Below are 22,099 nucleotides of genomic sequence, written 5' to 3'. Positions count from 1 at the left end.
GGACAATGAATATAGCAGAAGGGGCGATTGAGATGTTTGCCTACGTATTTTTTAATTTCTATATATATGGCTGATTAATCTGTTCATGATATTTCCATTTTGTGACATGTTGAACTAAAATATATCCTGCTTGCAGAATACATAAGTATTTGCACTGCGTTGGCCGGGAATCGAACCCGGGTCAACTGCTTGGAAGGCAGCTATGCTCACCACTATACCACCAACGCCCTCTGTCATTTATGCTTATTATTGTGTCTCTTTACTTTCAAAGTAAAGGGTGGATCCTTTGACGATCCCTCTCTTGTATTTCAGCAGACACAGATAGTTGAGAAGTCTTTTCTCACATAGCTGGCGCAAGCTTGCGCTTTTCCTTTCTGGCAGCGTGGAAATGACAGCTTGGTCCTTGGAAGGAAAATAAAGCAAATTTAGCAGAGGATGGTTTCGATCCATCGACCTCTGGGTTATGGGCCCAGCACGCTTCCGCTGCGCCACTCTGCTCCTCTGTGAAAGTGTTCTCTTTATGCAGATGAGGAGCATTCAGTGGAGTGACGTGGGCGTTCGGGACGTGAGAGGACGTTGGACAGGAAACTATGCAAATTTGAAGCATCCAACCTTCCTGCTGTAGTCAGAGGCTCTTTCTATGGACATCTGCCTCTTGGATTCCTCTCAACTTGCCCTCTTATGAAACATTTTGTGAGCTGCAGTTACCTCCGATGGCTACAAGGTGGCGCTACATTCAGGTGAGAGCACAAGTATGCCCAAAATGTTAGTGACTTTTGCCAGATTTATCGGTGGATCTTGCATATTTTTTTCAGAGGCTAGATATTGCCTAGAAATGCTTTTTAACATAGAGATGCTGGAGTTATAATGTCTGGTCGGGCCTCAGCCCTTTCATTGTCTGCCCACTGTAACATATTTATTACCAGCACATGTGAGTGGTGACTCTGCTTTATGGAACTTATCATATATTAGGGCAATGAATATAGCAGAAGGGGCGATCGAGATGTTTGCCTACGTATTTGTTTATTTTTTTATATCTGGCTGATTAATCTGTTCATGATATTTCCATTTTGTGACATATTGCATTAAAATATATCCAGCTTGCAGAATATATAAGTATTTGTACTGCGTTGGCCGGGAATCGAACCCGGGTCAACTGCTTGGAAGGCAGCTATGCTCACCACTATACCACCAACGCCCTATGATCTGTATGCTCTCGGTTCTAAACATTACGACCCTGAGTGCAATGTCTATCTTGCACCAGCTTCAACGGTGCATTTGGTTTAGATACCAACATGAAAAGCAGTAGAAAGTTTTTAGCAGAGGGTAAGGAACTGGGATTGAAACCAAGGTCAAAGCTGTGCGGAAGAGAAGAATGGAAAGCAGTAGTACAAATAATAGATATGAACATATAGATGCAGCATGGGAAGCAAAGCAGGGAAGAGAAAGAGAGAACATTCCAGGAAATGCCCAGGAGATAGATAATAGCACAAGTAAAAGGGAAGAATGAAATTCAAAGCATGCCCAGAAAAGTGTTTGAAGGTCCCACCAGTCATTTATGCTTATTATTGTGTGTCTTTACTTTCAAAGTACAGGGTGGATCCTTTTACGATCCCTCTCTTGTATTTCAGCAGACACAGATAGTTGAGAAGTCTTTTCTCACATAGCTGGCAAAAGCTTGCGCTTTTACTTGCTGGCAGCCTGGGAATGACAGCTTGGTCCTTGGAAGAAAAATCAAGCAAAATTAGCAGAGGATGGTTTCGATCCATCGACCTCTGGGTTATGGGCCCAGCACGCTTCCGCTGCGCCACTCTGCTCCGTTGTGAAAGTGCTCTTTTTATGCAAATAAGGAGCATTCAGCAGAGTAGAGTGGGATTGGTCGGGCTCTCACCTCATTTGCCTAAGTATATCGCAAGGCATGCTGGGTGCAGAAAAACTTAATCTTCCCCTCTCACAATCAGTCATAACTGAAAGCCAGACACTCTCAGGCACTAGCCGTTTCAAACATTTATCAAGACAGCAGCTCTTGAACCCTCTATATCTCTCTCTGTGATACTAGCGCTAACATGCTCAGGATTTGGCTTTACCTGGGAGCCAGAGATCTACCCGGTGAGGGCGAGGCTTTTGAGCGTTTGGGAGCGTTCGGGACGTTGGACAGGAAACTATGCAAATTTCAAGCATCCAACCTTCCTGCTGCAGTGAGAGGCTCTTTCCATGGACGTCTGCCTCTTGGATTCCTCTCAACTTGCCTTCTGATAAAACATTTTGTGAGCTGCAGTTACCTTCGACAGCTACGAGGTGGCGCTACATTCAGGTCAGAGCACAAGTATGCAAAAATGTTACGGACTTTGGCCAGATTTATCGGTGGGTCTTGCATATTTTTTTCAGAGGCTAGAAATTGCCTAGAAATGCTTTTTAACATAGAGATGCTGGAGGTATAATGTCTGGTTGGGCCTCAGCCCTTTCATTGCCTGCCCAAAATAACATATTTATTACCAGCACATGTGAATGGCGACTCTGCTTTATGAAACTTATCATATATTAGGACAATGAATATAGCAGAAGGGGCGATTGAGATGTTTGCCTACGTATTTTTTAATTTCTATATATATGGCTGATTAATCTGTTCATGATATTTCCATTTTGTGACATGTTGAACTAAAATATATCCTGCTTGCAGAATACATAAGTATTTGCACTGCGTTGGCCGGGAATCGAACCCGGGTCAACTGCTTGGAAGGCAGCTATGCTCACCACTATACCACCAACGCCCTCTGTCATTTATGCTTATTATTGTGTCTCTTTACTTTCAAAGTAAAGGGTGGATCCTTTGACGATCCCTCTCTTGTATTTCAGCAGACACAGATAGTTGAGAAGTCTTTTCTCACATAGCTGGCGCAAGCTTGCGCTTTTCCTTTCTGGCAGCGTGGAAATGACAGCTTGGTCCTTGGAAGGAAAATAAAGCAAATTTAGCAGAGGATGGTTTCGATCCATCGACCTCTGGGTTATGGGCCCAGCACGCTTCCGCTGCGCCACTCTGCTCCTCTGTGAAAGTGTTCTCTTTATGCAGATGAGGAGCATTCAGTGGAGTGACGTGGGCGTTCGGGACGTGAGAGGACGTTGGACAGGAAACTATGCAAATTTGAAGCATCCAACCTTCCTGCTGTAGTCAGAGGCTCTTTCTATGGACATCTGCCTCTTGGATTCCTCTCAACTTGCCCTCTTATGAAACATTTTGTGAGCTGCAGTTACCTCCGATGGCTACAAGGTGGCGCTACATTCAGGTGAGAGCACAAGTATGCCCAAAATGTTAGTGACTTTTGCCAGATTTATCGGTGGATCTTGCATATTTTTTTCAGAGGCTAGATATTGCCTAGAAATGCTTTTTAACATAGAGATGCTGGAGTTATAATGTCTGGTCGGGCCTCAGCCCTTTCATTGTCTGCCCACTGTAACATATTTATTACCAGCACATGTGAGTGGTGACTCTGCTTTATGGAACTTATCATATATTAGGGCAATGAATATAGCAGAAGGGGCGATCGAGATGTTTGCCTACGTATTTGTTTATTTTTTTATATCTGGCTGATTAATCTGTTCATGATATTTCCATTTTGTGACATATTGCATTAAAATATATCCAGCTTGCAGAATATATAAGTATTTGTACTGCGTTGGCCGGGAATCGAACCCGGGTCAACTGCTTGGAAGGCAGCTATGCTCACCACTATACCACCAACGCCCTATGATCTGTATGCTCTCGGTTCTAAACATTACGACCCTGAGTGCAATGTCTATCTTGCACCAGCTTCAACGGTGCATTTGGTTTAGATACCAACATGAAAAGCAGTAGAAAGTTTTTAGCAGAGGGTAAGGAACTGGGATTGAAACCAAGGTCAAAGCTGTGCGGAAGAGAAGAATGGAAAGCAGTAGTACAAATAATAGATATGAACATATAGATGCAGCATGGGAAGCAAAGCAGGGAAGAGAAAGAGAGAACATTCCAGGAAATGCCCAGGAGATAGATAATAGCACAACTAAAAGGGAAGAATGAAATTCAAAGCATGCCCAGAAAAGTGTTTGAAGGTCCCACCAGTCATTTATGCTTATTATTGTGTGTCTTTACTTTCAAAGTACAGGGTGGATCCTTTTACGATCCCTCTCTTGTATTTCAGCAGACACAGATAGTTGAGAAGTCTTTTCTCACATAGCTGGCAAAAGCTTGCGCTTTTACTTGCTGGCAGCCTGGGAATGACAGCTTGGTCCTTGGAAGAAAAATCAAGCAAAATTAGCAGAGGATGGTTTCGATCCATCGACCTCTGGGTTATGGGCCCAGCACGCTTCCGCTGCGCCACTCTGCTCCGTTGTGAAAGTGCTCTTTTTATGCAAATAAGGAGCATTCAGCAGAGTAGAGTGGGATTGGTCGGGCTCTCACCTCATTTGCCTAAGTATATCGCAAGGCATGCTGGGTGCAGAAAAACTTAATCTTCCCCTCTCACAATCAGTCATAACTGAAAGCCAGACACTCTCAGGCACTAGCCGTTTCAAACATTTATCAAGACAGCAGCTCTTGAACCCTCTATATCTCTCTCTGTGATACTAGCGCTAACATGCTCAGGATTTGGCTTTACCTGGGAGCCAGAGATCTACCCGGTGAGGGCTTGCCCGGTGTGAGGCTTTTGAGCGTTTGGGAGCGTTCGGGACGTTGGACAGGAAACTATGCAAATTTCAAGCATCCAACCTTCCTGCTGCAGTGAGAGGCTCTTTCCATGGACGTCTGCCTCTTGGATTCCTCTCAACTTGCCTTCTGATAAAACATTTTGTGAGCTGCAGTTACCTTCGACAGCTACGAGGTGGCGCTACATTCAGGTCAGAGCACAAGTATGCAAAAATGTTACGGACTTTGGCCAGATTTATCGGTGGGTCTTGCATATTTTTTTCAGAGGCTAGAAATTGCCTAGAAATGCTTTTTAACATAGAGATGCTGGAGGTATAATGTCTGGTCGGGCCTCAGCCCTTTCATTGCCTGCCCAAAATAACATATTTATTACCAGCACATGTGAATGGCGACTCTGCTTTATGAAACTTATCATATATTAGGACAATGAATATAGCAGAAGGGGCGATTGAGATGTTTGCCTACGTATTTTTTAATTTCTATATATATGGCTGATTAATCTGTTCATGATATTTCCATTTTGTGACATGTTGAACTAAAATATATCCTGCTTGCAGAATACATAAGTATTTGCACTGCGTTGGCCGGGAATCGAACCCGGGTCAACTGCATGGAAGGCAGCTATGCTCACCACTATACCACCAACGCCCTCTGTCATTTATGCTTATTATTGTGTCTCTTTACTTTCAAAGTAAAGGGTGGATCCTTTGACGATCCCTCTCTTGTATTTCAGCAGACACAGATAGTTGAGAAGTCTTTTCTCACATAGCTGGCGCAAGCTTGCGCTTTTCCTTTCTGGCAGCGTGGAAATGACAGCTTGGTCCTTGGAAGGAAAATAAAGCAAATTTAGCAGAGGATGGTTTCAATCCATCGACCTCTGGGTTATGGGCCCAGCACGCTTCCGCTGCGCCACTCTGCTCCTCTGTGAAAGTGTTCTCTTTATGCAGATGAGGAGCATTCAGTGGAGTGACGTGGGCGTTCGGGACGTGAGAGGACGTTGGACAGGAAACTATGCAAATTTGAAGCATCCAACCTTCCTGCTGTAGTCAGAGGCTCTTTCTATGGACATCTGCCTCTTGGATTCCTCTCAACTTGCCCTCTTATGAAACATTTTGTGAGCTGCAGTTACCTCCGATGGCTACAAGGTGGCGCTACATTCAGGTGAGAGCACAAGTATGCCCAAAATGTTAGTGACTTTTGCCAGATTTATCGGTGGATCTTGCATATTTTTTTCAGAGGCTAGATATTGCCTAGAAATGCTTTTTAACATAGAGATGCTGGAGTTATAATGTCTGGTCGGGCCTCAGCCCTTTCATTGTCTGCCCACTGTAACATATTTATTACCAGCACATGTGAGTGGTGACTCTGCTTTATGGAACTTATCATATATTAGGGCAATGAATATAGCAGAAGGGGCGATCGAGATGTTTGCCTACGTATTTGTTTATTTTTTTATATCTGGCTGATTAATCTGTTCATGATATTTCCATTTTGTGACATATTGCATTAAAATATATCCAGCTTGCAGAATATATAAGTATTTGTACTGCGTTGGCCGGGAATCGAACCCGGGTCAACTGCTTGGAAGGCAGCTATGCTCACCACTATACCACCAACGCCCTATGATCTGTATGCTCTCGGTTCTAAACATTACGACCCTGAGTGCAATGTCTATCTTGCACCAGCTTCAACGGTGCATTTGGTTTAGATACCAACATGAAAAGCAGTAGAAAGTTTTTAGCAGAGGGTAAGGAACTGGGATTGAAACCAAGGTCAAAGCTGTGCGGAAGAGAAGAATGGAAAGCAGTAGTACAAATAATAGATATGAACATATAGATGCAGCATGGGAAGCAAAGCAGGGAAGAGAAAGAGAGAACATTCCAGGAAATGCCCAGGAGATAGATAATAGCACAACTAAAAGGGAAGAATGAAATTCAAAGCATGCCCAGAAAAGTGTTTGAAGGTCCCACCAGTCATTTATGCTTATTATTGTGTGTCTTTACTTTCAAAGTACAGGGTGGATCCTTTTACGATCCCTCTCTTGTATTTCAGCAGACACAGATAGTTGAGAAGTCTTTTCTCACATAGCTGGCAAAAGCTTGCGCTTTTACTTGCTGGCAGCCTGGGAATGACAGCTTGGTCCTTGGAAGAAAAATCAAGCAAAATTAGCAGAGGATGGTTTCGATCCATCGACCTCTGGGTTATGGGCCCAGCACGCTTCCGCTGCGCCACTCTGCTCCGTTGTGAAAGTGCTCTCTTTATGCAAATAAGGAGCATTCAGCAGAGTAGAGTGGGATTGGTCGGGCTCTCACCTCATTTGCCTAAGTATATCGCAAGGCATGCTGGGTGCAGAAAAACTTAATCTTCCCCTCTCACAATCAGTCATAACTGAAAGCCAGACACTCTCAGGCACTAGCCGTTTCAAACATTTATCAAGACAGCAGCTCTTGAACCCTCTATATCTCTCTCTGTGATACTAGCGCTAACATGCTCAGGATTTGGCTTTACCTGGGAGCCAGAGATCTACCCGGTGAGGGCTTGCCCGGTGTGAGGCTTTTGAGCGTTTGGGAGCGTTCGGGACGTTGGACAGGAAACTATGCAAATTTCAAGCATCCAACCTTCCTGCTGCAGTGAGAGGCTCTTTCCATGGACATCTGCCTCTTGGATTCCTCTCAACTTGCCTTCTTATAAAACATTTTGTGAGCTGCAGTTACCTTCGACAGCTACGAGGTGGCGCTACATTCAGGTCAGAGCACAAGTATGCAAAAATGTTACGGACTTTGGCCAGATTTATCGGTGGGTCTTGCATATTTTTTTCAGAGGCTAGAAATTGCCTAGAAATGCTTTTTAACATAGAGATGCTGGAGGTATAATGTCTGGTCGGGCCTCAGCCCTTTCATTGCCTGCCCAAAATAACATATTTATTACCAGCACATGTGAATGGCGACTCTGCTTTATGAAACTTATCATATATTAGGACAATGAATATAGCAGAAGGGGCGATTGAGATGTTTGCCTACGTATTTTTTAATTTCTATATATATGGCTGATTAATCTGTTCATGATATTTCCATTTTGTGACATGTTGAACTAAAATATATCCTGCTTGCAGAATACATAAGTATTTGCACTGCGTTGGCCGGGAATCGAACCCGGGTCAACTGCATGGAAGGCAGCTATGCTCACCACTATACCACCAACGCCCTCTGTCATTTATGCTTATTATTGTGTCTCTTTACTTTCAAAGTAAAGGGTGGATCCTTTGACGATCCCTCTCTTGTATTTCAGCAGACACAGATAGTTGAGAAGTCTTTTCTCACATAGCTGGCGCAAGCTTGCGCTTTTCCTTTCTGGCAGCGTGGAAATGACAGCTTGGTCCTTGGAAGGAAAATAAAGCAAATTTAGCAGAGGATGGTTTCGATCCATCAACCTCTGGGTTATGGGCCCAGCACGCTTCCGCTGCGCCACTCTGCTCCTCTGTGAAAGTGTTCTCTTTATGCAGATGAGGAGCATTCAGTGGAGTGACGTGGGCGTTCGGGACGTGAGAGGACGTTGGACAGGAAACTATGCAAATTTGAAGCATCCAACCTTCCTGCTGTAGTCAGAGGCTCTTTCTATGGACATCTGCCTCTTGGATTCCTCTCAACTTGCCCTCTTATGAAACATTTTGTGAGCTGCAGTTACCTCCGATGGCTACAAGGTGGCGCTACATTCAGGTGAGAGCACAAGTATGCCCAAAATGTTAGTGACTTTTGCCAGATTTATCGGTGGATCTTGCATATTTTTTTCAGAGGCTAGATATTGCCTAGAAATGCTTTTTAACATAGAGATGCTGGAGTTATAATGTCTGGTCGGGCCTCAGCCCTTTCATTGTCTGCCCACTGTAACATATTTATTACCAGCACATGTGAGTGGTGACTCTGCTTTATGGAACTTATCATATATTAGGGCAATGAATATAGCAGAAGGGGCGATCGAGATGTTTGCCTACGTATTTGTTTATTTTTTTATATCTGGCTGATTAATCTGTTCATGATATTTCCATTTTGTGACATATTGCATTAAAATATATCCAGCTTGCAGAATATATAAGTATTTGTACTGCGTTGGCCGGGAATCGAACCCGGGTCAACTGCTTGGAAGGCAGCTATGCTCACCACTATACCACCAACGCCCTATGATCTGTATGCTCTCGGTTCTAAACATTACGACCCTGAGTGCAATGTCTATCTTGCACCAGCTTCAACGGTGCATTTGGTTTAGATACCAACATGAAAAGCAGTAGAAAGTTTTTAGCAGAGGGTAAGGAACTGGGATTGAAACCAAGGTCAAAGCTGTGCGGAAGAGAAGAATGGAAAGCAGTAGTACAAATAATAGATATGAACATATAGATGCAGCATGGGAAGCAAAGCAGGGAAGAGAAAGAGAGAACATTCCAGGAAATGCCCAGGAGATAGACAATAGCACAACTAAAAGGGAAGAATGAAATTCAAAGCATGCCCAGAAAAGTGTTTGAAGGTCCCACCAGTCATTTATGCTTATTATTGTGTGTCTTTACTTTCAAAGTACAGGGTGGATCCTTTTACGATCCCTCTCTTGTATTTCAGCAGACACAGATAGTTGAGAAGTCTTTTCTCACATAGCTGGCAAAAGCTTGCGCTTTTACTTGCTGGCAGCCTGGGAATGACAGCTTGGTCCTTGGAAGAAAAATCAAGCAAAATTAGCAGAGGATGGTTTCGATCCATCGACCTCTGGGTTATGGGCCCAGCACGCTTCCGCTGCGCCACTCTGCTCCGTTGTGAAAGTGTTCTCTTTATGCAAATAAGGAGCATTCAGCAGAGTAGAGTGGGATTGGTCGGGCTCTCACCTCATTTGCCTAAGTATATCGCAAGGCATGCTGGGTGCAGAAAAACTTAATCTTCCCCTCTCACAATCAGTCATAACTGAAAGCCAGACACTCTCAGGCACTAGCCGTTTCAAACATTTATCAAGACAGCAGCTCTTGAACCCTCTATATCTCTCTCTGTGATACTAGCGCTAACATGCTCAGGATTTGGCTTTACCTGGGAGCCAGAGATCTACCCGGTGAGGGCTTGCCCGGTGTGAGGCTTTTGAGCGTTTGGGAGCGTTCGGGACGTTGGACAGGAAACTATGCAAATTTCAAGCATCCAACCTTCCTGCTGCAGTGAGAGGCTCTTTCCATGGACATCTGCCTCTTGGATTCCTCTCAACTTGCCTTCTGATAAAACATTTTGTGAGCTGCAGTTACCTTCGACAGCTACGAGGTGGCGCTACATTCAGGTCAGAGCACAAGTATGCAAAAATGTTACGGACTTTGGCCAGATTTATCGGTGGGTCTTGCATATTTTTTTCAGAGGCTAGAAATTGCCTAGAAATGCTTTTTAACATAGAGATGCTGGAGGTATAATGTCTGGTCGGGCCTCAGCCCTTTCATTGCCTGCCCAAAATAACATATTTATTACCAGCACATGTGAATGGCGACTCTGCTTTATGAAACTTATCATATATTAGGACAATGAATATAGCAGAAGGGGCGATTGAGATGTTTGCCTACGTATTTTTTAATTTCTATATATATGGCTGATTAATCTGTTCATGATATTTCCATTTTGTGACATGTTGAACTAAAATATATCCTGCTTGCAGAATACATAAGTATTTGCACTGCGTTGGCCGGGAATCGAACCCGGGTCAACTGCATGGAAGGCAGCTATGCTCACCACTATACCACCAACGCCCTCTGTCATTTATGCTTATTATTGTGTCTCTTTACTTTCAAAGTAAAGGGTGGATCCTTTGACGATCCCTCTCTTGTATTTCAGCAGACACAGATAGTTGAGAAGTCTTTTCTCACATAGCTGGCGCAAGCTTGCGCTTTTCCTTTCTGGCAGCGTGGAAATGACAGCTTGGTCCTTGGAAGGAAAATAAAGCAAATTTAGCAGAGGATGGTTTCGATCCATCGACCTCTGGGTTATGGGCCCAGCACGCTTCCGCTGCGCCACTCTGCTCCTCTGTGAAAGTGTTCTCTTTATGCAGATGAGGAGCATTCAGTGGAGTGACGTGGGCGTTCGGGACGTGAGAGGACGTTGGACAGGAAACTATGCAAATTTGAAGCATCCAACCTTCCTGCTGTAGTCAGAGGCTCTTTCTATGGACATCTGCCTCTTGGATTCCTCTCAACTTGCCCTCTTATGAAACATTTTGTGAGCTGCAGTTACCTCCGATGGCTACAAGGTGGCGCTACATTCAGGTGAGAGCACAAGTATGCCCAAAATGTTAGTGACTTTTGCCAGATTTATCGGTGGATCTTGCATATTTTTTTCAGAGGCTAGATATTGCCTAGAAATGCTTTTTAACATAGAGATGCTGGAGTTATAATGTCTGGTCGGGCCTCAGCCCTTTCATTGTCTGCCCACTGTAACATATTTATTACCAGCACATGTGAGTGGTGACTCTGCTTTATGGAACTTATCATATATTAGGGCAATGAATATAGCAGAAGGGGCGATCGAGATGTTTGCCTACGTATTTGTTTATTTTTTTATATCTGGCTGATTAATCTGTTCATGATATTTCCATTTTGTGACATATTGCATTAAAATATATCCAGCTTGCAGAATATATAAGTATTTGTACTGCGTTGGCCGGGAATCGAACCCGGGTCAACTGCTTGGAAGGCAGCTATGCTCACCACTATACCACCAACGCCCTATGATCTGTATGCTCTCGGTTCTAAACATTACGACCCTGAGTGCAATGTCTATCTTGCACCAGCTTCAACGGTGCATTTGGTTTAGATACCAACATGAAAAGCAGTAGAAAGTTTTTAGCAGAGGGTAAGGAACTGGGATTGAAACCAAGGTCAAAGCTGTGCGGAAGAGAAGAATGGAAAGCAGTAGTACAAATAATAGATATGAACATATAGATGCAGCATGGGAAGCAAAGCAGGGAAGAGAAAGAGAGAACATTCCATGAAATGCCCAGGAGATAGATAATAGCACAACTAAAAGGGAAGAATGAAATTCAAAGCATGCCCAGAAAAGTGTTTGAAGGTCCCACCAGTCATTTATGCTTATTATTGTGTGTCTTTACTTTCAAAGTACAGGGTGGATCCTTTTACGATCCCTCTCTTGTATTTCAGCAGACACAGATAGTTGAGAAGTCTTTTCTCACATAGCTGGCAAAAGCTTGCGCTTTTACTTGCTGGCAGCCTGGGAATGACAGCTTGGTCCTTGGAAGAAAAATCAAGCAAAATTAGCAGAGGATGGTTTCGATCCATCGACCTCTGGGTTATGGGCCCAGCACGCTTCCGCTGCGCCACTCTGCTCCGTTGTGAAAGTGCTCTTTTTATGCAAATAAGGAGCATTCAGCAGAGTAGAGTGGGATTGGTCGGGCTCTCACCTCATTTGCCTAAGTATATCGCAAGGCATGCTGGGTGCAGAAAAACTTAATCTTCCCCTCTCACAATCAGTCATAACTGAAAGCCAGACACTCTCAGGCACTAGCCGTTTCAAACATTTATCAAGACAGCAGCTCTTGAACCCTCTATATCTCTCTCTGTGATACTAGCGCTAACATGCTCAGGATTTGGCTTTACCTGGGAGCCAGAGATCTACCCGGTGAGGGCTTGCCCGGTGTGAGGCTTTTGAGCGTTTGGGAGCGTTCGGGACGTTGGACAGGAAACTATGCAAATTTCAAGCATCCAACCTTCCTGCTGCAGTGAGAGGCTCTTTCCATGGACATCTGCCTCTTGGATTCCTCTCAACTTGCCTTCTGATAAAACATTTTGTGAGCTGCAGTTACCTTCGACAGCTACGAGGTGGCGCTACATTCAGGTCAGAGCACAAGTATGCAAAAATGTTACGGACTTTGGCCAGATTTATCGGTGGGTCTTGCATATTTTTTTCAGAGGCTAGAAATTGCCTAGAAATGCTTTTTAACATAGAGATGCTGGAGGTATAATGTCTGGTCGGGCCTCAGCCCTTTCATTGCCTGCCCAAAATAACATATTTATTACCAGCACATGTGAATGGCGACTCTGCTTTATGAAACTTATCATATATTAGGACAATGAATATAGCAGAAGGGGCGATTGAGATGTTTGCCTACGTATTTTTTAATTTCTATATATATGGCTGATTAATCTGTTCATGATATTTCCATTTTGTGACATGTTGAACTAAAATATATCCTGCTTGCAGAATACATAAGTATTTGCACTGCGTTGGCCGGGAATCGAACCCGGGTCAACTGCATGGAAGGCAGCTATGCTCACCACTATACCACCAACGCCCTCTGTCATTTATGCTTATTATTGTGTCTCTTTACTTTCAAAGTAAAGGGTGGATCCTTTGACGATCCCTCTCTTGTATTTCAGCAGACACAGATAGTTGAGAAGTCTTTTCTCACATAGCTGGCGCAAGCTTGCGCTTTTCCTTTCTGGCAGCGTGGAAATGACAGCTTGGTCCTTGGAAGGAAAATAAAGCAAATTTAGCAGAGGATGGTTTCAATCCATCGACCTCTGGGTTATGGGCCCAGCACGCTTCCGCTGCGCCACTCTGCTCCTCTGTGAAAGTGTTCTCTTTATGCAGATGAGGAGCATTCAGTGGAGTGACGTGGGCGTTCGGGACGTGAGAGGACGTTGGACAGGAAACTATGCAAATTTGAAGCATCCAACCTTCCTGCTGTAGTCAGAGGCTCTTTCTATGGACATCTGCCTCTTGGATTCCTCTCAACTTGCCCTCTTATGAAACATTTTGTGAGCTGCAGTTACCTCCGATGGCTACAAGGTGGCGCTACATTCAGGTGAGAGCACAAGTATGCCCAAAATGTTAGTGACTTTTGCCAGATTTATCGGTGGATCTTGCATATTTTTTTCAGAGGCTAGATATTGCCTAGAAATGCTTTTTAACATAGAGATGCTGGAGTTATAATGTCTGGTCGGGCCTCAGCCCTTTCATTGTCTGCCCACTGTAACATATTTATTACCAGCACATGTGAGTGGTGACTCTGCTTTATGGAACTTATCATATATTAGGGCAATGAATATAGCAGAAGGGGCGATCGAGATGTTTGCCTACGTATTTGTTTATTTTTTTATATCTGGCTGATTAATCTGTTCATGATATTTCCATTTTGTGACATATTGCATTAAAATATATCCAGCTTGCAGAATATATAAGTATTTGTACTGCGTTGGCCGGGAATCGAACCCGGGTCAACTGCTTGGAAGGCAGCTATGCTCACCACTATACCACCAACGCCCTATGATCTGTATGCTCTCGGTTCTAAACATTACGACCCTGAGTGCAATGTCTATCTTGCACCAGCTTCAACGGTGCATTTGGTTTAGATACCAACATGAAAAGCAGTAGAAAGTTTTTAGCAGAGGGTAAGGAACTGGGATTGAAACCAAGGTCAAAGCTGTGCGGAAGAGAAGAATGGAAAGCAGTAGTACAAATAATAGATATGAACATATAGATGCAGCATGGGAAGCAAAGCAGGGAAGAGAAAGAGAGAACATTCCAGGAAATGCCCAGGAGATAGATAATAGCACAACTAAAAGGGAAGAATGAAATTCAAAGCATGCCCAGAAAAGTGTTTGAAGGTCCCACCAGTCATTTATGCTTATTATTGTGTGTCTTTACTTTCAAAGTACAGGGTGGATCCTTTTACGATCCCTCTCTTGTATTTCAGCAGACACAGATAGTTGAGAAGTCTTTTCTCACATAGCTGGCAAAAGCTTGCGCTTTTACTTGCTGGCAGCCTGGGAATGACAGCTTGGTCCTTGGAAGAAAAATCAAGCAAAATTAGCAGAGGATGGTTTCGATCCATCGACCTCTGGGTTATGGGCCCAGCACGCTTCCGCTGCGCCACTCTGCTCCGTTGTGAAAGTGCTCTCTTTATGCAAATAAGGAGCATTCAGCAGAGTAGAGTGGGATTGGTCGGGCTCTCACCTCATTTGCCTAAGTATATCGCAAAGCATGCTGGGTGCAGAAAAACTTAATCTTCCCCTCTCACAATCAGTCATAACTGAAAGCCAGACACTCTCAGGCACTAGCCGTTTCAAACATTTATCAAGACAGCAGCTCTTGAACCCTCTATATCTCTCTCTGTGATACTAGCGCTAACATGCTCAGGATTTGGCTTTACCTGGGAGCCAGAGATCTACCCGGTGAGGGCTTGCCCGGTGTGAGGCTTTTGAGCGTTTGGGAGCGTTCGGGACGTTGGACAGGAAACTATGCAAATTTCAAGCATCCAACCTTCCTGCTGCAGTGAGAGGCTCTTTCCATGGACATCTGCCTCTTGGATTCCTCTCAACTTGCCTTCTGATAAAACATTTTGTGAGCTGCAGTTACCTTCGACAGCTACGAGGTGGCGCTACATTCAGGTCAGAGCACAAGTATGCAAAAATGTTACGGACTTTGGCCAGATTTATCGGTGGGTCTTGCATATTTTTTTCAGAGGCTAGAAATTGCCTAGAAATGCTTTTTAACATAGAGATGCTGGAGGTATAATGTCTGGTCGGGCCTCAGCCCTTTCATTGCCTGCCCAAAATAACATATTTATTACCAGCACATGTGAATGGCGACTCTGCTTTATGAAACTTATCATATATTAGGACAATGAATATAGCAGAAGGGGCGATTGAGATGTTTACCTACGTATTTTTTAATTTCTATATATATGGCTGATTAATCTGTTCATGATATTTCCATTTTGTGACATGTTGAACTAAAATATATCCTGCTTGCAGAATACATAAGTATTTGCACTGCGTTGGCCGGGAATCGAACCCGGGTCAACTGCATGGAAGGCAGCTATGCTCACCACTATACCACCAACGCCCTCTGTCATTTATGCTTGTTATTGTGTCTCTTTACTTTCAAAGTAAAGGGTGGATCCTTTGACGATCCCTCTCTTGTATTTCAGCAGACACAGATAGTTGAGAAGTCTTTTCTCACATAGCTGGCGCAAGCTTGCGCTTTTCCTTTCTGGCAGCGTGGAAATGACAGCTTGGTCCTTGGAAGGAAAATAAAGCAAATTTAGCAGAGGATGGTTTCGATCCATCGACCTCTGGGTTATGGGCCCAGCACGCTTCCGCTGCGCCACTCTGCTCCTCTGTGAAAGTGTTCTCTTTATGCAGATGAGGAGCATTCAGTGGAGTGACGTGGGCGTTCGGGACGTGAGAGGACGTTGGACAGGAAACTATGCAAATTTGAAGCATCCAACCTTCCTGCTGTAGTCAGAGGCTCTTTCTATGGACATCTGCCTCTTGGATTCCTCTCAACTTGCCCTCTTATGAAACATTTTGTGAGCTGCAGTTACCTCCGATGGCTACAAGGTGGCGCTACATTCAGGTGAGAGCACAAGTATGCCCAAAATGTTAGTGACTTTTGCCAGATTTATCGGTGGATCTTGCATATTTTTTTCAGAGGCTAGATATTGCCTAGAAATGCTTTTTAACATAGAGATGCTGGAGTTATAATGTCTGGTCGGGCCTCAGCCCTTTCATTGTCTGCCCACTGTAACATATTTATTACCAGCACATGTGAGTGGTGACTCTGCTTTATGGAACTTATCATATATTAGGGCAATGAATATAGCAGAAGGGGCGATCGAGATGTTTGCCTACGTATTTGTTTATTTTTTTATATCTGGCTGATTAATCTGTTCATGATATTTCCATTTTGTGACATATTGCATTAAAATATATCCAGCTTGCAGAATATATAAGTATTTGTACTGCGTTGGCCGGGAATCGAACCCGGGTCAACTGCTTGGAAGGCAGCTATGCTCACCACTATACCACCAACGCCCTATGATCTGTATGCTCTCGGTTCTAAACATTACGACCCTGAGTGCAATGTCTATCTTGCACCAGCTTCAACGGTGCATTTGGTTTAGATACCAACATGAAAAGCAGTAGAAAGTTTTTAGCAGAGGGTAAGGAACTGGGATTGAAACCAAGGTCAAAGCTGTGCGGAAGAGAAGAATGGAAAGCAGTAGTACAAATAATAGATATGAACATATAGATGCAGCATGGGAAGCAAAGCAGGGAAGAGAAAGAGAGAACATTCCAGGAAATGCCCAGGAGATAGATAATAGCACAACTAAAAGGGAAGAATGAAATTCAAAGCATGCCCAGAAAAGTGTTTGAAGGTCCCACCAGTCATTTATGCTTATTATTGTGTGTCTTTACTTTCAAAGTACAGGGTGGATCCTTTTACGATCCCTCTCTTGTATTTCAGCAGACACAGATAGTTGAGAAGTCTTTTCTCACATAGCTGGCAAAAGCTTGCGCTTTTACTTGCTGGCAGCCTGGGAATGACAGCTTGGTCCTTGGAAGAAAAATCAAGCAAAATTAGCAGAGGATGGTTTCGATCCATCGACCTCTGGGTTATGGGCCCAGCACGCTTCCGCTGCGCCACTCTGCTCCGTTGTGAAAGTGTTCTCTTTATGCAAATAAGGAGCATTCAGCAGAGTAGAGTGGGATTGGTCGGGCTCTCACCTCATTTGCCTAAGTATATCGCAAGGCATGCTGGGTGCAGAAAAACTTAATCTTCCCCTCTAACAATCAGTCATAACTGAAAGCCAGACACTCTCAGGCACTAGCCGTTTCAAACATTTATCAAGACAGCAGCTCTTGAACCCTCTATATCTCTCTCTGTGATACTAGCGCTAACATGCTCAGGATTTGGCTTTACCTGGGAGCCAGAGATCTACCCGGTGAGGGCTTGCCCGGTGTGAGGCTTTTGAGCGTTTGGGAGCGTTCGGGACGTTGGACAGGAAACTATGCAAATTTCAAGCATCCAACCTTCCTGCTGCAGTGAGAGGCTCTTTCCATGGACATCTGCCTCTTGGATTCCTCTCAACTTGCCTTCTGATAAAACATTTTGTGAGCTGCAGTTACCTTCGACAGCTACGAGGTGGCGCTACATTCAGGTCAGAGCACAAGTATGCAAAAATGTTACGGACTTTGGCCAGATTTATCGGTGGGTCTTGCATATTTTTTTCAGAGGCTAGAAATTGCCTAGAAATGCTTTTTAACATAGAGATGCTGGAGGTATAATGTCTGGTCGGGCCTCAGCCCTTTCATTGCCTGCCCAAAATAACATATTTATTACCAGCACATGTGAATGGCGACTCTGCTTTATGAAACTTATCATATATTAGGACAATGAATATAGCAGAAGGGGCGATTGAGATGTTTGCCTACGTATTTTTTAATTTCTATATATATGGCTGATTAATCTGTTCATGATATTTCCATTTTGTGACATGTTGAACTAAAATATATCCTGCTTGCAGAATACATAAGTATTTGCACTGCGTTGGCCGGGAATCGAACCCGGGTCAACTGCTTGGAAGGCAGCTATGCTCACCACTATACCACCAACGCCCTCTGTCATTTATGCTTATTATTGTGTCTCTTTACTTTCAAAGTAAAGGGTGGATCCTTTGACGATCCCTCTCTTGTATTTCAGCAGACACAGATAGTTGAGAAGTCTTTTCTCACATAGCTGGCGCAAGCTTGCGCTTTTCCTTTCTGGCAGCGTGGAAATGACAGCTTGGTCCTTGGAAGGAAAATAAAGCAAATTTAGCAGAGGATGGTTTCGATCCATCGACCTCTGGGTTATGGGCCCAGCACGCTTCCGCTGCGCCACTCTGCTCCTCTGTGAAAGTGTTCTCTTTATGCAGATGAGGAGCATTCAGTGGAGTGACGTGGGCGTTCGGGACGTGAGAGGACGTTGGACAGGAAACTATGCAAATTTGAAGCATCCAACCTTCCTGCTGTAGTCAGAGGCTCTTTCTATGGACATCTGCCTCTTGGATTCCTCTCAACTTGCCCTCTTATGAAACATTTTGTGAGCTGCAGTTACCTCCGATGGCTACAAGGTGGCGCTACATTCAGGTGAGAGCACAAGTATGCCCAAAATGTTAGTGACTTTTGCCAGATTTATCGGTGGATCTTGCATATTTTTTTCAGAGGCTAGATATTGCCTAGAAATGCTTTTTAACATAGAGATGCTGGAGTTATAATGTCTGGTCGGGCCTCAGCCCTTTCATTGTCTGCCCACTGTAACATATTTATTACCAGCACATGTGAGTGGTGACTCTGCTTTATGGAACTTATCATATATTAGGGCAATGAATATAGCAGAAGGGGCGATCGAGATGTTTGCCTACGTATTTGTTTATTTTTTTATATCTGGCTGATTAATCTGTTCATGATATTTCCATTTTGTGACATATTGCATTAAAATATATCCAGCTTGCAGAATATATAAGTATTTGTACTGCGTTGGCCGGGAATCGAACCCGGGTCAACTGCTTGGAAGGCAGCTATGCTCACCACTATACCACCAACGCCCTATGATCTGTATGCTCTCGGTTCTAAACATTACGACCCTGAGTGCAATGTCTATCTTGCACCAGCTTCAACGGTGCATTTGGTTTAGATACCAACATGAAAAGCAGTAGAAAGTTTTTAGCAGAGGGTAAGGAACTGGGATTGAAACCAAGGTCAAAGCTGTGCGGAAGAGAAGAATGGAAAGCAGTAGTACAAATAATAGATATGAACATATAGATGCAGCATGGGAAGCAAAGCAGGGAAGAGAAAGAGAGAACATTCCAGGAAATGCCCAGGAGATAGATAATAGCACAACTAAAAGGGAAGAATGAAATTCAAAGCATGCCCAGAAAAGTGTTTGAAGGTCCCACCAGTCATTTATGCTTATTATTGTGTGTCTTTACTTTCAAAGTACAGGGTGGATCCTTTTACGATCCCTCTCTTGTATTTCAGCAGACACAGATAGTTGAGAAGTCTTTTCTCACATAGCTGGCAAAAGCTTGCGCTTTTACTTGCTGGCAGCCTGGGAATGACAGCTTGGTCCTTGGAAGAAAAATCAAGCAAAATTAGCAGAGGATGGTTTCGATCCATCGACCTCTGGGTTATGGGCCCAGCACGCTTCCGCTGCGCCACTCTGCTCCGTTGTGAAAGTGTTCTCTTTATGCAAATAAGGAGCATTCAGCAGAGTAGAGTGGGATTGGTCGGGCTCTCACCTCATTTGCCTAAGTATATCGCAAGGCATGCTGGGTGCAGAAAAACTTAATCTTCCCCTCTAACAATCAGTCATAACTGAAAGCCAGACACTCTCAGGCACTAGCCGTTTCAAACATTTATCAAGACAGCAGCTCTTGAACCCTCTATATCTCTCTCTGTGATACTAGCGCTAACATGCTCAGGATTTGGCTTTACCTGGGAGCCAGAGATCTACCCGGTGAGGGCTTGCCCGGTGTGAGGCTTTTGAGCGTTTGGGAGCGTTCGGGACGTTGGACAGGAAACTATGCAAATTTCAAGCATCCAACCTTCCTGCTGCAGTGAGAGGCTCTTTCCATGGACATCTGCCTCTTGGATTCCTCTCAACTTGCCTTCTGATAAAACATTTTGTGAGCTGCAGTTACCTTCGACAGCTACGAGGTGGCGCTACATTCAGGTCAGAGCACAAGTATGCAAAAATGTTACGGACTTTGGCCAGATTTATCGGTGGGTCTTGCATATTTTTTTCAGAGGCTAGAAATTGCCTAGAAATGCTTTTTAACATAGAGATGCTGGAGGTATAATGTCTGGTCGGGCCTCAGCCCTTTCATTGCCTGCCCAAAATAACATATTTATTACCAGCACATGTGAATGGCGACTCTGCTTTATGAAACTTATCATATATTAGGACAATGAATATAGCAGAAGGGGCGATTGAGATGTTTGCCTACGTATTTTTTAATTTCTATATATATGGCTGATTAATCTGTTCATGATATTTCCATTTTGTGACATGTTGAACTAAAATATATCCTGCTTGCAGAATACATAAGTATTTGCACTGCGTTGGCCGGGAATCGAACCCGGGTCAACTGCTTGGAAGGCAGCTATGCTCACCACTATACCACCAACGCCCTCTGTCATTTATGCTTATTATTGTGTCTCTTTACTTTCAAAGTAAAGGGTGGATCCTTTGACGATCCCTCTCTTGTATTTCAGCAGACACAGATAGTTGAGAAGTCTTTTCTCACATAGCTGGCGCAAGCTTGCGCTTTTCCTTTCTGGCAGCGTGGAAATGACAGCTTGGTCCTTGGAAGGAAAATAAAGCAAATTTAGCAGAGGATGGTTTCAATCCATCGACCTCTGGGTTATGGGCCCAGCACGCTTCCGCTGCGCCACTCTGCTCCTCTGTGAAAGTGTTCTCTTTATGCAGATGAGGAGCATTCGGTGGAGTGACGTGGGCGTTCGGGACGTGAGAGGACGTTGGACAGGAAACTATGCAAATTTGAAGCATCCAACCTTCCTGCTGTAGTCAGAGGCTCTTTCTATGGACATCTGCCTCTTGGATTCCTCTCAACTTGCCCTCTTATGAAACATTTTGTGAGCTGCAGTTACTTCCGATGGCTACAAGGTGGCGCTACATTCAGGTGAGAGCACAAGTATGCCCAAAATGTTAGTGACTTTTGCCAGATTTATCGGTGGATCTTGCATATTTTTTTCAGAGGCTAGATATTGCCTAGAAATGCTTTTTAACATAGAGATGCTGGAGTTATAATGTCTGGTCGGGCCTCAGCCCTTTCATTGTCTGCCCACTGTAACATATTTATTACCAGCACATGTGAGTGGTGACTCTGCTTTATGGAACTTATCATATATTAGGGCAATGAATATAGCAGAAGGGGCGATTGAGATGTTTGCCTACGTATTTGTTTATTTTTTTATATCTGGCTGATTAATCTGTTCATGATATTTCCATTTTGTGACATATTGCATTAAAATATATCCAGCTTGCAGAATATATAAGTATTTGTACTGCGTTGGCCGGGAATCGAACCCGGGTCAACTGCTTGGAAGGCAGCTATGCTCACCACTATACCACCAACGCCCTATGATCTGTATGCTCTCGGTTCTAAACATTACGACCCTGAGTGCAATGTCTATCTTGCACCAGCTTCAACGGTGCATTTGGTTTAGATACCAACATGAAAAGCAGTAGAAAGTTTTTAGCAGAGGGTAAGGAACTGGGATTGAAACCAAGGTCAAAGCTGTGCGGAAGAGAAGAATGGAAAGCAGTAGTACAAATAATAGATATGAACATATAGATGCAGCATGGGAAGCAAAGCAGGGAAGAGAAAGAGAGAACATTCCAGGAAATGCCCAGGAGATAGATAATAGCACAACTAAAAGGGAAGAATGAAATTCAAAGCATGCCCAGAAAAGTGTTTGAAGGTCCCACCAGTCATTTATGCTTATTATTGTGTGTCTTTACTTTCAAAGTACAGGGTGGATCCTTTTACGATCCCTCTCTTGTATTTCAGCAGACACAGATAGTTGAGAAGTCTTTTCTCACATAGCTG

The 22,099-nt window shown here is 43.8% G+C and overlaps 18 non-coding genes across 18 annotated transcripts; all 18 read right to left on the bottom strand.

Annotated features, from left to right (window-relative positions):
- Positions 1-155: 155 nt before the first annotated feature.
- On the bottom strand, positions 156-227 carry TRNAG-UCC (transfer RNA glycine (anticodon UCC)). The gene has a single exon. It is a non-coding gene; the product is annotated as a tRNA-Gly (tRNA).
- Positions 228-1,126: 899 nt separating this feature from the next.
- On the bottom strand, positions 1,127-1,198 carry TRNAG-UCC (transfer RNA glycine (anticodon UCC)). Its single transcript has one exon. It is a non-coding gene; the product is annotated as a tRNA-Gly (tRNA).
- A 1,501-nt stretch (positions 1,199-2,699) lies between these two features.
- Positions 2,700-2,771, bottom strand: TRNAG-UCC (transfer RNA glycine (anticodon UCC)). Its single transcript has one exon. It is a non-coding gene; the product is annotated as a tRNA-Gly (tRNA).
- Positions 2,772-3,670: 899 nt separating this feature from the next.
- On the bottom strand, positions 3,671-3,742 carry TRNAG-UCC (transfer RNA glycine (anticodon UCC)). Its single transcript has one exon. It is a non-coding gene; the product is annotated as a tRNA-Gly (tRNA).
- A 1,512-nt stretch (positions 3,743-5,254) lies between these two features.
- Positions 5,255-5,326, bottom strand: TRNAG-UCC (transfer RNA glycine (anticodon UCC)). Its single transcript has one exon. It is a non-coding gene; the product is annotated as a tRNA-Gly (tRNA).
- An 899-nt stretch (positions 5,327-6,225) lies between these two features.
- On the bottom strand, positions 6,226-6,297 carry TRNAG-UCC (transfer RNA glycine (anticodon UCC)). Its single transcript has one exon. It is a non-coding gene; the product is annotated as a tRNA-Gly (tRNA).
- Positions 6,298-7,809: 1,512 nt separating this feature from the next.
- On the bottom strand, positions 7,810-7,881 carry TRNAG-UCC (transfer RNA glycine (anticodon UCC)). The gene has a single exon. It is a non-coding gene; the product is annotated as a tRNA-Gly (tRNA).
- An 899-nt stretch (positions 7,882-8,780) lies between these two features.
- On the bottom strand, positions 8,781-8,852 carry TRNAG-UCC (transfer RNA glycine (anticodon UCC)). The gene has a single exon. It is a non-coding gene; the product is annotated as a tRNA-Gly (tRNA).
- A 1,512-nt stretch (positions 8,853-10,364) lies between these two features.
- Positions 10,365-10,436, bottom strand: TRNAG-UCC (transfer RNA glycine (anticodon UCC)). The gene has a single exon. It is a non-coding gene; the product is annotated as a tRNA-Gly (tRNA).
- Positions 10,437-11,335: 899 nt separating this feature from the next.
- On the bottom strand, positions 11,336-11,407 carry TRNAG-UCC (transfer RNA glycine (anticodon UCC)). Its single transcript has one exon. It is a non-coding gene; the product is annotated as a tRNA-Gly (tRNA).
- Positions 11,408-12,919: 1,512 nt separating this feature from the next.
- TRNAG-UCC (transfer RNA glycine (anticodon UCC)) lies at positions 12,920-12,991 on the bottom strand. Its single transcript has one exon. It is a non-coding gene; the product is annotated as a tRNA-Gly (tRNA).
- An 899-nt stretch (positions 12,992-13,890) lies between these two features.
- On the bottom strand, positions 13,891-13,962 carry TRNAG-UCC (transfer RNA glycine (anticodon UCC)). The gene has a single exon. It is a non-coding gene; the product is annotated as a tRNA-Gly (tRNA).
- Positions 13,963-15,474: 1,512 nt separating this feature from the next.
- TRNAG-UCC (transfer RNA glycine (anticodon UCC)) lies at positions 15,475-15,546 on the bottom strand. Its single transcript has one exon. It is a non-coding gene; the product is annotated as a tRNA-Gly (tRNA).
- Positions 15,547-16,445: 899 nt separating this feature from the next.
- TRNAG-UCC (transfer RNA glycine (anticodon UCC)) lies at positions 16,446-16,517 on the bottom strand. Its single transcript has one exon. It is a non-coding gene; the product is annotated as a tRNA-Gly (tRNA).
- A 1,512-nt stretch (positions 16,518-18,029) lies between these two features.
- TRNAG-UCC (transfer RNA glycine (anticodon UCC)) lies at positions 18,030-18,101 on the bottom strand. The gene has a single exon. It is a non-coding gene; the product is annotated as a tRNA-Gly (tRNA).
- An 899-nt stretch (positions 18,102-19,000) lies between these two features.
- On the bottom strand, positions 19,001-19,072 carry TRNAG-UCC (transfer RNA glycine (anticodon UCC)). The gene has a single exon. It is a non-coding gene; the product is annotated as a tRNA-Gly (tRNA).
- Positions 19,073-20,584: 1,512 nt separating this feature from the next.
- Positions 20,585-20,656, bottom strand: TRNAG-UCC (transfer RNA glycine (anticodon UCC)). The gene has a single exon. It is a non-coding gene; the product is annotated as a tRNA-Gly (tRNA).
- An 899-nt stretch (positions 20,657-21,555) lies between these two features.
- TRNAG-UCC (transfer RNA glycine (anticodon UCC)) lies at positions 21,556-21,627 on the bottom strand. The gene has a single exon. It is a non-coding gene; the product is annotated as a tRNA-Gly (tRNA).
- Positions 21,628-22,099: the final 472 nt, after the last annotated feature.

This window comes from Lissotriton helveticus, chromosome 11, assembly GCF_964261635.1.
Source record: "Lissotriton helveticus chromosome 11, aLisHel1.1, whole genome shotgun sequence".
Taxonomy (NCBI): Eukaryota; Metazoa; Chordata; class Amphibia; order Caudata; family Salamandridae; genus Lissotriton; species Lissotriton helveticus.
Note: the sequence above shows the minus strand (reverse complement) of the source record. Positions and strands in the feature narration are given on the sequence as shown.